Source organism: Vanellus vanellus, assembly GCF_965231255.1.
Source record: "Vanellus vanellus genome assembly, chromosome: 22".
In the NCBI taxonomy this organism is placed as follows: Eukaryota; Metazoa; Chordata; class Aves; order Charadriiformes; family Charadriidae; genus Vanellus; species Vanellus vanellus.
This window is the reverse complement of record NC_138927.1, coordinates 881620-894430: the sequence shown is the minus strand read 5'-3', so window position 1 is coordinate 894430 and position 12811 is coordinate 881620.

The following is a 12811-nucleotide window of genomic DNA, read 5'->3' as shown; positions in this document are numbered from 1 at the left end:
GCAGGCGGTGCCGGGGATCATAGAGGAGCGCCGAGCCTCTGGAGGGGGCAGAGGTGGGCAGAGGTGGGCAGGAGTTGCCCTCGAGGATGCGGCGACAGCTTTTTCTGCGAGGGCACACGCTGCTCCGCACCCCCCTGCACCACTGACACAAATTAGAGGAGCCACATCACTGACACAGAGGCCTCGGTTAATGAGCAGGGGCACTAATGAATCTGTATGTTATCTCAATGCATCCTCTGCCTCTAGGACAGCCCCAGGGCGCTTCAAGCAAACAAATGAAGGAAACATGTCTATTAGGGCTTGCCGTGCACCTGGGCCAGGGCCAGGATTCAGGACAACTCTACATCCACAGAAGCAATTTATACAGGCTCACAACAAACATTTTTGCTGAAGGTTTTCTGCAAGGTTTTCCAGGGTTTTTATCAAAACTAAAAATGAGATTTCTCTTGTTGTTTGGTTGTGGTGGTGCTTTTTTTTTTCCCAGTCGCATTTTCTTAATGAGATTCTGAAATTTGAACCCTCCCCCAAGACATACTCTGTTTTCTGTGTTGATGAAGATCAGTTTTGGCTGAAAATAATTTTGATGGGTAATGTTCAGCTGTCTCTACAGCAGGGTAAAGCCCTAACGGAGTCCTGCGATGCAAAAGCGCGGGCATGACGGAATGCCTTTGCTTTAAGAGGCAGCCACGAGAACAGTCCCTGGCGAGGAGAGAAGAGTCCCTTTCAATCCCAGCTGCATTCTTGGAGCAGCCTTGGGGAGGTAGGGGACCCACTGAAGTATCTCAAACCACTGGCCAGTCGTGATGAGGAACACATTGTTTTCTGGCTGGTTTCTTTCCACCTTAACTCTGTTGGATGGCTCTGAAGACACTTCCCAGACTGGGCAGCAGAGGAGAGAAATGGGGGGGATAACAATGAGACCTGAGGCTGAGCTAGGTACGGGGATCTTTGGCACCTGACAGGCTTGGGTGCACATCTAGGCACTCGGAAGTGCCCAAGAAGAAGGAAGGGACATCTGGATCTATATTTTGCTTATTTAAGTCAGGGGTGGCAGTTTTGTAACGGTGCAGCCTCAAGAGTCTTTATGGATAGCAGTAGCCCCAAAGCAGGGTGCCGCTGGGGAATTACACCACTGACAGGGAGGACATCCAGCAGGATGCTGAACCTGTGTGGGATGGGGTCTGCAGAAGAGGTGATGTGACATGTATGCTGGAACTGCCAGAAAGGGACCTCCTAAAGGTGCCAGGAGGGTCTCACTACTGTGCACTCTCGTCATCCAGAGGGGACCGAGGGGTGAGAATTACGACTGCTGGGAGTTTGAGAGCATTGTACAGAGCAGCATTGGCAGAGTAGCACACCTACAGGAACAAAGGTGGAAGAGCAGTAGAGCAAGAGCAGGATGGGAAACCCTGGTCTGAAACAACTGCAGGCATGGGGTTGTCATATGCCAACAGGCAGGACGTCACAAACGCCAGCATAACCTCAGGCCTACATCTGAACAATGAATTAAATAGGTCTGGAAATACACCCAGGCACTGGGACCAACCAGCATGAGTAGCCCATGCTATCTCATGAACTTTCCCAGTCCCTACAGCAGCATGGATGCATCCAAAACAGTCCCAGGAGTGCTCCAGCTGCTGACTGTGTCCAGGAATTGCTTTGGAGAGAGCTGTTTGGCATAGTCCAAACCCAGGGCCCTTTCTGACAATTTAGCAGTGCAGACAATTGCATTTCTAACCCTGGCAAGCACAGCCAGGCTCTGTTTAATGTGTCTGCCATGGTCTGCTGCTCTGTAGTGGAAGTGAGGACTGAGCATTTGGCATCTGGCATTGGTTCATCCCAGAGAGGAAGCAGCAACTCATTTTCTGCCATTAGATCCTGTAAGAATACTTTTAAAATGAGAGTTATGGGCTAAAATATCCTTTCTGCTTGGAGTGGGTAGACAGACAAATTTATCAATCAACCGATTGCTTAGACATACAAGCAGACCATTGTCACCCGAGGCTGAGTGGAGATCAGTGGCATACACTGTTGTAGCAATTTCACATTTGCTGCCGTGCCATGGGGCTCTTATTTGCCATTTTTATGATCATTTATGCCACATTTGTCAATTTGTTGGCATCACGTTCAATAGCTTTATCAACTGGTTGAAGTAATTTTGAACACAGTTTCAATAAAAATACATCATATGTGCCCCAGGGTCAAAGAACACCCACAGGAACACCAGCTCCCATAGACCCCACATGGCATTGCTGGAGGAGCCTCTTCATGCTTTCCACCAGGGAAGGACAGACACAAGGACAGTTGGACTCACTGCAATGACAGGCTGGGGACAAATACTACTGCAACACATGGCAGCACCAAGAGGTTGGTGGAGCCATCTTCCATTTGGGTAATATCCTGGACCTGCTCCCATGGAGCTTTACCCCTGTTGTCAAAGACCGTGGAGGTGGATTTGTGCCCTGGGCTGGACACATAGTCTTTGCCATCCCATCAGCCTGTTCTCAAGGACACAGGGGTGCAACCACCTCAAGCGCCTCTACCACCAGCCAATTATCCCAATCAGCCTGGGAAAGGATTTATGGGGCATGGTGTTATTTCAGGGACTGGACTCAGCCAGGAAGGAGTCTTTTCCAGGTCTGAGTTCCTAATTAAACTCTTGCCGATTCTAGCACCTTCCAAATGGAAAGAGACATCTGCTTTGGCCACTCATGTATCCAGCACACCAGATAATAAGGTGGACAGATTTTAGCAATCAGGAATCCCAATATGTGGGTTATTTTATTATACATTTCTGGGAGAATTTGCTTCAGGACAGTTGAACTCTACGGCACATCACAGAGTATCAAGTGAGTTAATTCAGTCCAAGCAACTCTTTGAACAAAGGAGTGCAACCATTTATCTGCTTGCTCAGGTGTGCTGAAGATGACCCACTGTAAAGGCAGTTTCCGCAAGGCTTAGCCATTGCACATTGATCTGCCCCCAGGGCCAATATCTGTTAGCGAGAGGAGAGGATGGTATTGTCTGAATGTGCTGAAATGAATGGGTTGAGGGTGGAGAGAAATAAGCAGAGCAGCTCTTCCAACTCCAGCTGCTCCCCAGTGAGGGAAAGGTCCATGATCCTCATCCTGAGCATTACTTTGGGTGCTGTAACTCGGGGGCTGGTTTTGGAGAAGGTGCTGTGCAAGGCAGGTTGTGGACACCCCTCTCTGGGGTGGCCGGGAAGGTTCTGTCATGCCTTCGACACCGGGCTGGCACTGCACCAGGTTTGCGCCGGGTTTTCACCCAACATCCCTTTGCCCAAGCTAGGGGACAAGTCGGGGGCCAGAAGGGGTGGCAAAGGGCCCCCACTCACTGGATGGACCGTGCCCACCTGGCAGGGCTAGCTCTGGAGCGGTGCCGCTGCCTCCATCCCGATGCACCCAGCCGTCGGAAAAGGGAGGAGGGAACTGTCTGTTTGTGTATTTTACACTGTAACCTTTTGGGGTGGAAAATAGCTCTAAGCGCCAAAGAGGAGAATTAAAGTGCATTTTAATGATATGTGTCTTATGTCTGAATGAGCATCTCGGATTACAATATCACTTGGGTCCATGTGATGAAATCCAGCCAGTGAAAAATCTCCCATCATCTCTTTCTACATTAATACACATATTTACGTTTTAGAGCTTAAATTTAACTGTTATGTTCTTTCAAAAGTAATTAAACTAGGCTTCAGATGAGGAAATAACCTCATGTACTCTCTGCCTGCCAACCACACATGAATATTAAAGAAAGTGGTCAGAAACAGATCTATTTGTGAAAAAAAATTATAAATTAATTAAATGCAGTTTTCCTTCCCTGCAGCTTCATTCAACCTTTATATCAAAAACGACATGAAATGCATCTGTGTTCATTTGTTTAAAAAAATCCTTTGAACACATCTCCATCTCCATTTAAATTAAAAAATGACTTAGCACAAAGAATAACAAAAAGCCTTCTGTTCAGGAATACAATGAGTAATGAACTTCAAATCATATCTGCATGAAAGATTGTCAAGTTGGATATTGTTTTTCCATATGACCTGTTTTTTTCTAATTATTGTATTTTTCCTGGCCCTGATTTTATAAACAGTGGCACCTCTCCCCATAGCTGGCTTAAAAAGAGGTTTGTTTAATCTTTGACATTTCCTATTTCACAGGCTTCTTTGCAAGTGTCACACAATAGAGCCTTGTTGGTCTCAGTTTAATTAAACACAATTACTTTGCTTTAAGTAACAGAAGCAGTGACACTTTAAAAATTTCCAACTCAAACAGCTCTTTTTCTGCTTGAAAAATAATACAGTGTCAGTGAATAATTAAAACATACAAATCATCAGAATTAATTAGCATCTTAACACTTTTAAGTGCTTAAGAGTCTTTATTTCCGGACATTTCATTTGAAATGCTTTTTGGAAACCGCTAGAATTTGCAAGCAGCTTTTTGGTGATATTCTCCAGGGTCACGGACAGAGACCTTCACCTTTCTCAGCAGCCGGGCGAGGAGTTAAATCCCCGCAGCGTGCCACAAGGTCACCTGCGATATGAAATCCTCCGTTCCCTGCCTCCTCTGAATATGCAAAGCCGTCTCCTCGCCAGCACAGCCCCCCACGCCGGAGTGCTCCGCAGCCTCTTGCAAACTGAGTCCTGTAGGAACCAACCCTATTTCAGTGCAATTCAGGTCTGCACCGATTTTCGGGTTTCTCTGTGAAAAATACAAAAGATGTGCATCCATTTCCAAACAGTGCTGTATCAGCCATAGCTGGGAAGTCTCAGAGAAGCTTTTCTCATCATCTCACCTTCCCTGCGTGGACTGGAGACCTCCAGAACCGCTCCAGCAGCGGCTCTGCAGCACGTCAGGCTTCCAGTCACTTATTTCTATGCAGTTCACACGCACTTGTATGGTAACCTGTCAATATTCAGTGCGGTCATTCCCATACACCGGCCCATCAATATTTATTGCAGTAATTTCCACCCATCTGAATAATAGAAATTGCAGATGAAAAAGCCGGTCAGCGGCAGCGACAGGAAGGAAATTGGGTGTTGCAGTTCTCAGTCGAGTGCCTGGAAGAGGCTGCTCTCGACTTGAAATGTAGCTTTGTGCCTTTCATCCCATTACACCTACTTGCTCCAAACCAGTTCTTCTTCCTCTTTCATGAGTACACTTTTCAAATGATAATGGGCTGGTGTCATGACCTTGCTGAAGCAGAGACTGCCGACTGCCGTGCTAAAAATATTAACGCTTTTCATCTTTGCTTCTGAGTCCCAAACGATTTTCCCGGCTTTCTCTGAACATTTCAAACATGTTGATATCATTACCGAAATGAACTTGCCCCTTTCTGGCTATAATATGATAATCCACTGCATATGCACGCAGATTTTGATTTCATAACAATTTTGGCTGTGTGGCACTCATGCAGCTCCTCTCTGCCCACCAGACTGGTCATCATGTTGCAGACAGGTGAAGTATTCAGGACCTTATGGTAGAGCCCAGTGTGGTCTTCAACACACTCACACTTTCACTGAACACATAGATGTAAGAATTGCAACTTGTATCCTACTCCTCTCCGAGCTACATCTTCTTACCCCGCTGCATTAGTCCGTCAGAGGTGTTTAATCCTGTCATACATACAATACCACCTTTGGAAATCTGTCAGGGCCAAGAGCATGGTGCACAGCCTGTCCCAGGCATCTTCTGCACTCCAGGGATGTTCAGGACCAGAACCCTGGATGTTCAAGACCACCTGATCAACCTGAACAGACATAAGTTTATGGGACCCAACAGGACGCATCCCAGAGGCCTGAGGGAATTGGATAATGTAGTTGCCAAGCCACTCTCCATGATATTTGAAAAGTCATGGCAGTCAGGTGAAGATCCCGGTGACTGGAAAAGGCAAAAAAAACATTGCACCCATTTTTAAAGGAGTAAAAAAGACAAGCCTGGGAACTACCGACCTGTCAGCCTCACCTCTGTGCCTAGGAAGATCATGGAATATATAGAATCATAGAATCATACAATTGTCTATGTTGGAAGGGCCCTTTAACGTCCCGGGTCCTTCTCCATGGGGCAGCTTTCCAGCTACTCTTCCCCAAGCCTCTAGCATCCATGGGGTTGTTATGACCCAAGTGCAGGACCCTGCACATGCCCTGGTTGAACCTCACACCATTGGCCTTGGCCCATCAATCCAGCCTGTCAAGATCTCTCTATAGAGCCATCCTACCTTCAAGCAGGTCAATGCTCCTGCCCAACTTAGTGTCATCTGCAAACTTACTGAGTGTGTACTCGATCCCCTCGTCCAGGTCATTGATAAAGATATTAAAGATCTTCCAAGAAGCTATGCTAAGACACAATGGAGGACAGGAAGGTTGATTCAAGACAGCCAGCATGGCTTCACTAATCGCATGTCCTGCCTGACCAACCTAGTGGCCTTCTATGATGGAAGGACCATGACTAGGTACAGAGATGGTGGGTGGTGTGGAGCTCCCTTTGTCCATCACTCTGGGGAGCTCCCAGCTGCCTACATGAACGTGGCAAGGTACAGAGATGGGGAATGGTGCAGGGGTCTCTTTTTGCACAGCCACAGCAAGCTTCCAGCTGCCTGTGGGACCACAGCAGGATGCAGGGTAGGGCTATGTGTGTTTCCTTATGTTTAGGTCAATGTCCTTCAGAAAGATACACTCTCTCTCGCTGAGTAGTAGAGGAATGAGAGGACAGGTGTGTGTCGTGATCCAGTCATGTCCCTGTTTGGGGATGTGGCTCTCAAAGACCAAAGCATCAAAGAACAGAGCAGCCACTCCCAATTGCCATGGGCAGCCCCTACCTCCCTGCTCAGGGCTCTCCCAGCCTCATGTCAAGGCTGTCCATCCCATGTCTACCTGACAGACAGGAGACACCCTACCTGGGCCAACTATGTCACCAACCCCACTGCAATGTGGGCCACCACCAGTGTTTTTCCCACTGTGACCTGGATGCTAGTGCTGGTGCCAGGAGCTCCTGTGTGGCCCAGCCTTTGGCTACGTGGGGAAAAAGAGTGCATGGCTTTGCCATGGCTGTAGGGAGCTCCCAGCTCCTTGTAAGCCCATAGTGGTGTATGGGTTGGGGCTATTTTATCTGTCCTGCAGCACGCGGGCAGCTTTCTGTCTGAGTGCTGAAGGAGGGAGAGGACAGGAATGTGCCGTGGTCTGGTCAAATCCCTGTCCAGTCGTCTGGCTGTAATAGACAGGAGAAGCAACAAAGGAGGAACAACCTTCACCGCCATGGGCGCCCGTGCCCATCCCTCTCCTGTCAGCCCTTGCTCACCTGGACACTTGTCAGCCAACCTGGTCTGGCACAGCCCTTTTTGTACCTGTCCTGGGCCAAACACATCACCAACAACCACCATGTGACAGGGCCACCACTAATGTTTTGTCTGGTGTGACAGAGCCATGACACCACCAGGGCTTGTTCTAGGAGCTTGTGACTGCCTCCTCTGACATAGCCATGACGTCACCAGGGCTGGTGCCTGGAGTTAGTGTTGCATCACTGTGATATGGTTATTATCTTCCACCGTCTGGGCAAGAATAAACAATGAAATAATAAAAATAAATAAATTAATTAAAAAAATAAAATAAAATAAAGTAAAATAAAATAACAGCTGTCAATACCAGGGTGGAACACTAGGTAGCTGTAGTAACAATTTAAAAAACAAGACCTCAGAAAAGGTTAGAAAAGATTAAAAGCAGCTACCCACTGCCCAATTTTAAAGATTTGTGTGATTCTTGCTGCTGAGTTTTGTGGGTTTGAAGAATTGTGGTGGGTTGGCCTTGGCTGCATGGCAGGTGCCCAACAAGCTCCTCTATCACTCCCCTCCTCAGCAGGACAGGGTGGGGGAGAAAAGAAGAAGAACAAAAAAAAAATGAACCCAAACTCATGGGTCAAGATAAGGGCAGTTTAATAAAGCAAAAGCAAAGGCCATGCACGGAAGCAAAGGAAAACAAAAGATTTATTCTCTACTTCCCATCAGTAGGTGATGTCCAGCCACATCCCAGGAAGTCGGGCTTCAGTACGCGTAGCGGTTGCTCCAGAAGACAAATACTGTAATAACAAATGCCCCTCCTCCTCCTCCCTTCTCTTAGCTTTTATTGCTGAGCAGACGTCATATGGTATGGAATATCCTTTTGGCCACTTTGGATCAGCTGTCCTGACCATGTCCCCCCCAAGATCTTGCCCACCCCCAGCCTACTGGTGAGGGGGGAATGTTGGAGAGACAGCCATGACGCTGTGAGCGCTGCTCAGCGTATCCAAAACACTGGGGTGTTATCAACACCTTTCTGGCTACCGATACAAAGCACAGCACTATGAGGGCTGCTATGGGGAAAATTAACTCCACCTCAGCCAGACCCAATACAAGAATAAATTCAGTGGAGAAGGGAAGAGCTACTGATGTCATCCATCTGGATTTCTGTAAGGCCTTTGACATGATCCCCTACAACATCCTTCTCTCTAAATTAGAGAGGTATGGATTTGATGGGTAGACTGTTTGGTGGATGAGGAATTGGTTGGATGGTCGCTTCCAGAGAGTAGTGGTCAACAGCTCAATGCCTGGATGGAGATAAGTGATGAGTGGTGTCACTCAGAGGTCCATATTGGGACCAGTATCATTTAATAGCTTCATCAATGACATAGGTAGTGGGATCGAGTGCACCCTTAGCAAGTTTGCAGATGACACCAAGCTGAGTGGTGCAGTTGACACACCTGAGGGATGGGATGCCATCCAGAGGGATCGGACAGGCTCAAGAATTGGGCCTGTGTGAACCTCATGAGGTTCAACAAGGCCAAGTGCAAGGCCCTGCACCTGGCTCAGGGCAACCCCCGATATCAATACAGGCTGGGTGATAAAGTGATTGAGAGCAGCCCTGCCCAGAAGGACTTGTGGATACTGGTGGATGAAAAACTGGACATGATCCAACAACGTGCGCTGCACAGCCCAGAAGGCCAATGGTATCCTGGGCTGCATCAATAGAATTGTGGCCAGCAGGTCAAGGGAGGTGATTCTGCCCCTCTATTCCACTCTGGTGAGATTCCCTTGCAGTACTGTGTCCAGCTCTGGAGCCCTCACAGCACAGGAAAGACATGGACCTGTTGGATTGAGTCCAGAGGAACCCACAAAAATGATCAGAGGGTTGGAGCACGTGTCTTATGAGTAAAGACTGAGACAGTTGGGGTTGTTCAGCCTGGAGAAGAAAAGCTTCTGGGGACAACTTCTTGCAACCTTTCAAGACTTAAAGAGGTCTTAAAAGAAAGATGGGTACAGACTTTTTAATAGACTTGGTCGCAATAGGACAAGGGGTAATGGTTTTAAACTAAAAGAGGGTATATTCAGACCACATATAAGAAAGAAATTCTTTACTCTGAGGGCAGTGAGACACTGGCCCATGTTGCCCAGAGAGGTGGTAGATGCCCCATCCCTGGAAACATTCAAGGTCAGGTAGGACGGGGCTCTGAGCAACCTGATGTAGTTGAAGATATCCCTGTTCATTGCCGGAGGGTTGGACTAGATGGCCTTTAAAGGTCCCTTCCAACCCAAACCATTCTATGATTCTATGAAACAGTTGCCTCCCTAGGTTATTTTGCCCTTCTGCAACAAAGCTGCATCTTCAAGGCAGTAGTTTTGGTTTGTTGCCATGTCATGATTTGTCCCCACTCCACTGGAAGTGGAGTGTCTATCCTCCTCTCCAGTCTCTATCCTCCATCACCCCAGGTTCATTCTTCACATGCCTGTCTCATTTGCAAGATGGACTTTCTGCCCTTAGTGAGTCCTCTATGCACCTGGAGCAGGGATTTTGCCCATTGAGAGCTCACCACTTTGTAAAGCAAATTAGGGAACAGGCCCCAAATGAGCCAGCTGAAAGACTGCTGATTTCAAGTGCTGGCACTGTGAAGTTTATCAGATTTCAAGAGATGCTATTGCAAGTGCATTACTGATCTGGCTGAAGGGCTCATCAAGGACTCATGGGGTACAGATAGCTCATTTCCCGTTTTCGTGTGCCGAGGATGTTCCCAAGCACCAGGGAGATGGGTGGTAAAAGGCCAGCTGCAGAAGAGCCTTTCTCTGCTTCTTGCTATGGCAGACAAGTTCTGTGACCGTGCCTAGATCCCCACCGCATTTAGGATTCTGTAGTGCAAAGCAGGAATGAAAGTAGCTCCCAGTCCTGTGGCTCCTGGAAAGGTGAATTAAACCTTGGACAAATAGCTATGCTATTAGCTTTTGCATCCTTCACCTGCAGAGGAGACCTGGCTGGTGATACGTCTGTGGGGGCTGAAAACAGCAGGGTTTTGGAGCCTGCCAGCCTCAACTATCCAGCCAGGAGTTGATGGGGATACTACTTGTACTGGCCAGTGCCACCTGAGCGTGGACCCAGTACTGACTGCCATGTCCACTGCCCTCCAAACGAACACATCTTTGCTTGGTCCCTTGTGGTGCTTACAGATGTGTCACAGCTGGACTGGGGATAGCAGCCAGGCAGTGCCCAATGACGACCAGCACGGGTTGTGCTGTGTGTGTGAGCTCAAGCTGCGTGTCTCAGCGCTGCGTGGCAAAGCTCTGCATGAGCTGGAATGGAGGTTGAGCTCCAGGACTCACTGATGGACCTGTCATACTCAGGCCATGAAGAAAAATGTTATACCTCTGCTAGAAAACTGACTGTGGCCCTGCATGCCTCCTGAGACAGCAGACAGTGCTCCTCTGGGACCATCTCCTGTTCAACCAGTGGTTGTTCCCTGCGGCATGCTGGTCCAGGCAGGGAAGGAGGCTGTGGCTACCATTCTCTTCCTCACACAGTCATCTTGGGTCACACCATGTCAGTACCTCTGGCGATAGTGATCCAGCAGGACTAAGCTCTTGCTTGCAGGGTTGTCTCTGTGAGATGCTCCATAACAATCAACACCCATTACCCCAGGACAACACATACACTATAGACTTGTCCACAGAATCAGAGAATCATAGTATCGTTATAGTTGGAAGGGACCTTTAAGCTTACTAAATCCAACTGTTAATCAGCATTGCCAAGTTACCACTAAGCCGTGTCCCTCAGCACCACATCTGCCCGTCTTCTAAATACCTCCAGGAATGGTCACTCCACCACTTCCCTGGGCAGCCTGTGCCAGTGCTTGACAACCCTTTCGGTGGAAAATTTTTCCCAAATCTCCAATCTAAACCTCCCCTGCTGCAACTTGAGGCCATTTCCTCTTGTTCCATCACCTGTTCCTTGGGAGAAGAGACCAACCCCCCCTCGCTACACCCTCCTTCACGGAGCTGTAGAGAGCAATAAGGTCTCCCCTTTATCCAGGCTGAACAACTCCAGTTCCCTCAGCCGCGTCTCATAAGACTTGTGCTCTAGACCTTTCCTCTGCATAGCCAGCCTTCACTCAGCTTTTTCTTTGCCAGTCCTGGCAAAGGAACAGGAAACCCCTCCACCTTTTGCACCTATGATTAACTTTGTATGTTGAACTGAAGAAGCTTCTCAGAGGCAGCAAAGCTTATGTCACAGCACATCCCAACCGACAAAAGCTGTTTAAACCTGCCTCCGAAACATGTCCATCTCTGACCTCTGAACAGGTTTTCCAGGAAGACTTCATCCCCTGGGACGTTGATGGTGTGGGTGGTCTCGCTATCAGAGGTAATCACAGCAAGGGTCCTTTTTGTCATACTTGGTCTAGTGGAAAGTGTCCCTGCACACGGCAGGGGGTTGGAACTAGATGATCTTTAAGGTCCCTTCCAACCTAAACCATTCGATGATACTTCGGGGAAATCTCAGCTTTTCAGATAGGAAAGGTGGTCATTAGCGTCTCAGTCACTCAGGGTAAAACTGGTGATACAGCACCAACAATAAAGTTCTTGTCTACCGTGAACTCTGACAAAAAGCTTTGAAAAGGAGGCAATGTTTTCCTTAGATAACTGATAATAGTCTGGGTATAATGTGCAGCCAATTTAATACTTAGCAGCTTTACGCCTATAGCAGGTGTTTGTTTAAGAGAGATTTCACAGTACAAAGAGAGGTAAATAGCAGATTTCTTCCTTTAATGGGCCTCAGGCTCATTAAACGACATTTCACTTTCTTGTGCACATCGTTTTTATTCATTAAAGGGATTCACTCTGTTTCCAAGGGTGTTCTTCTCTCCTTTATTGACAATTCGCCTAATGTGTTCAACATTGTGCATCTGGGTGGGGGACAGGCAGTTGCTGTGTCTCTGCTCCCAGCCTGGGTGTACTTTCTACCTCCACAAGTGGCTCCTCTCACACTGAAAACACGCAACTTGACAAATTTCATGTTTTCCGGATTCATTATTTTCTGAAAGACAAATTGTGTCTTCCTCAAAAGGCTACATTTTTCAGCCTGAAAACAGGCAGGTCATTGCAACGGGCAGACCCAAAAAGCTGTGGAATTTGCTTTTGAGATGAACCAGCTTATCAAATTCGACAATCTCTGCAAAATCTTTGAATTCTGTTTAATTTTTTTTTCCCCATGTTGATAATTTTTCTTCTCTCATCTCCAAAGTCTGTGAATAAGCCTGTTTCTATCGGACAGGGCTCTGTGTGGTGGGGACAGCCTCCACTGGTAAGGTGCGCACAGTAGGAATTATCTTGTCAAGAAAGAGCAACGAAATAAGGAAACCATCAAACATTGGAGGAGGTAGTAAATACTCTCAGACATGTCAGCTGGGCTTTTTTATCTCTTAAACTGACAGTTTTTTCACAGCAGACTGCTCTTTCCCACACTTGATCAACTTGGACCTGTTTATCTGAGCCAGCTCAGACC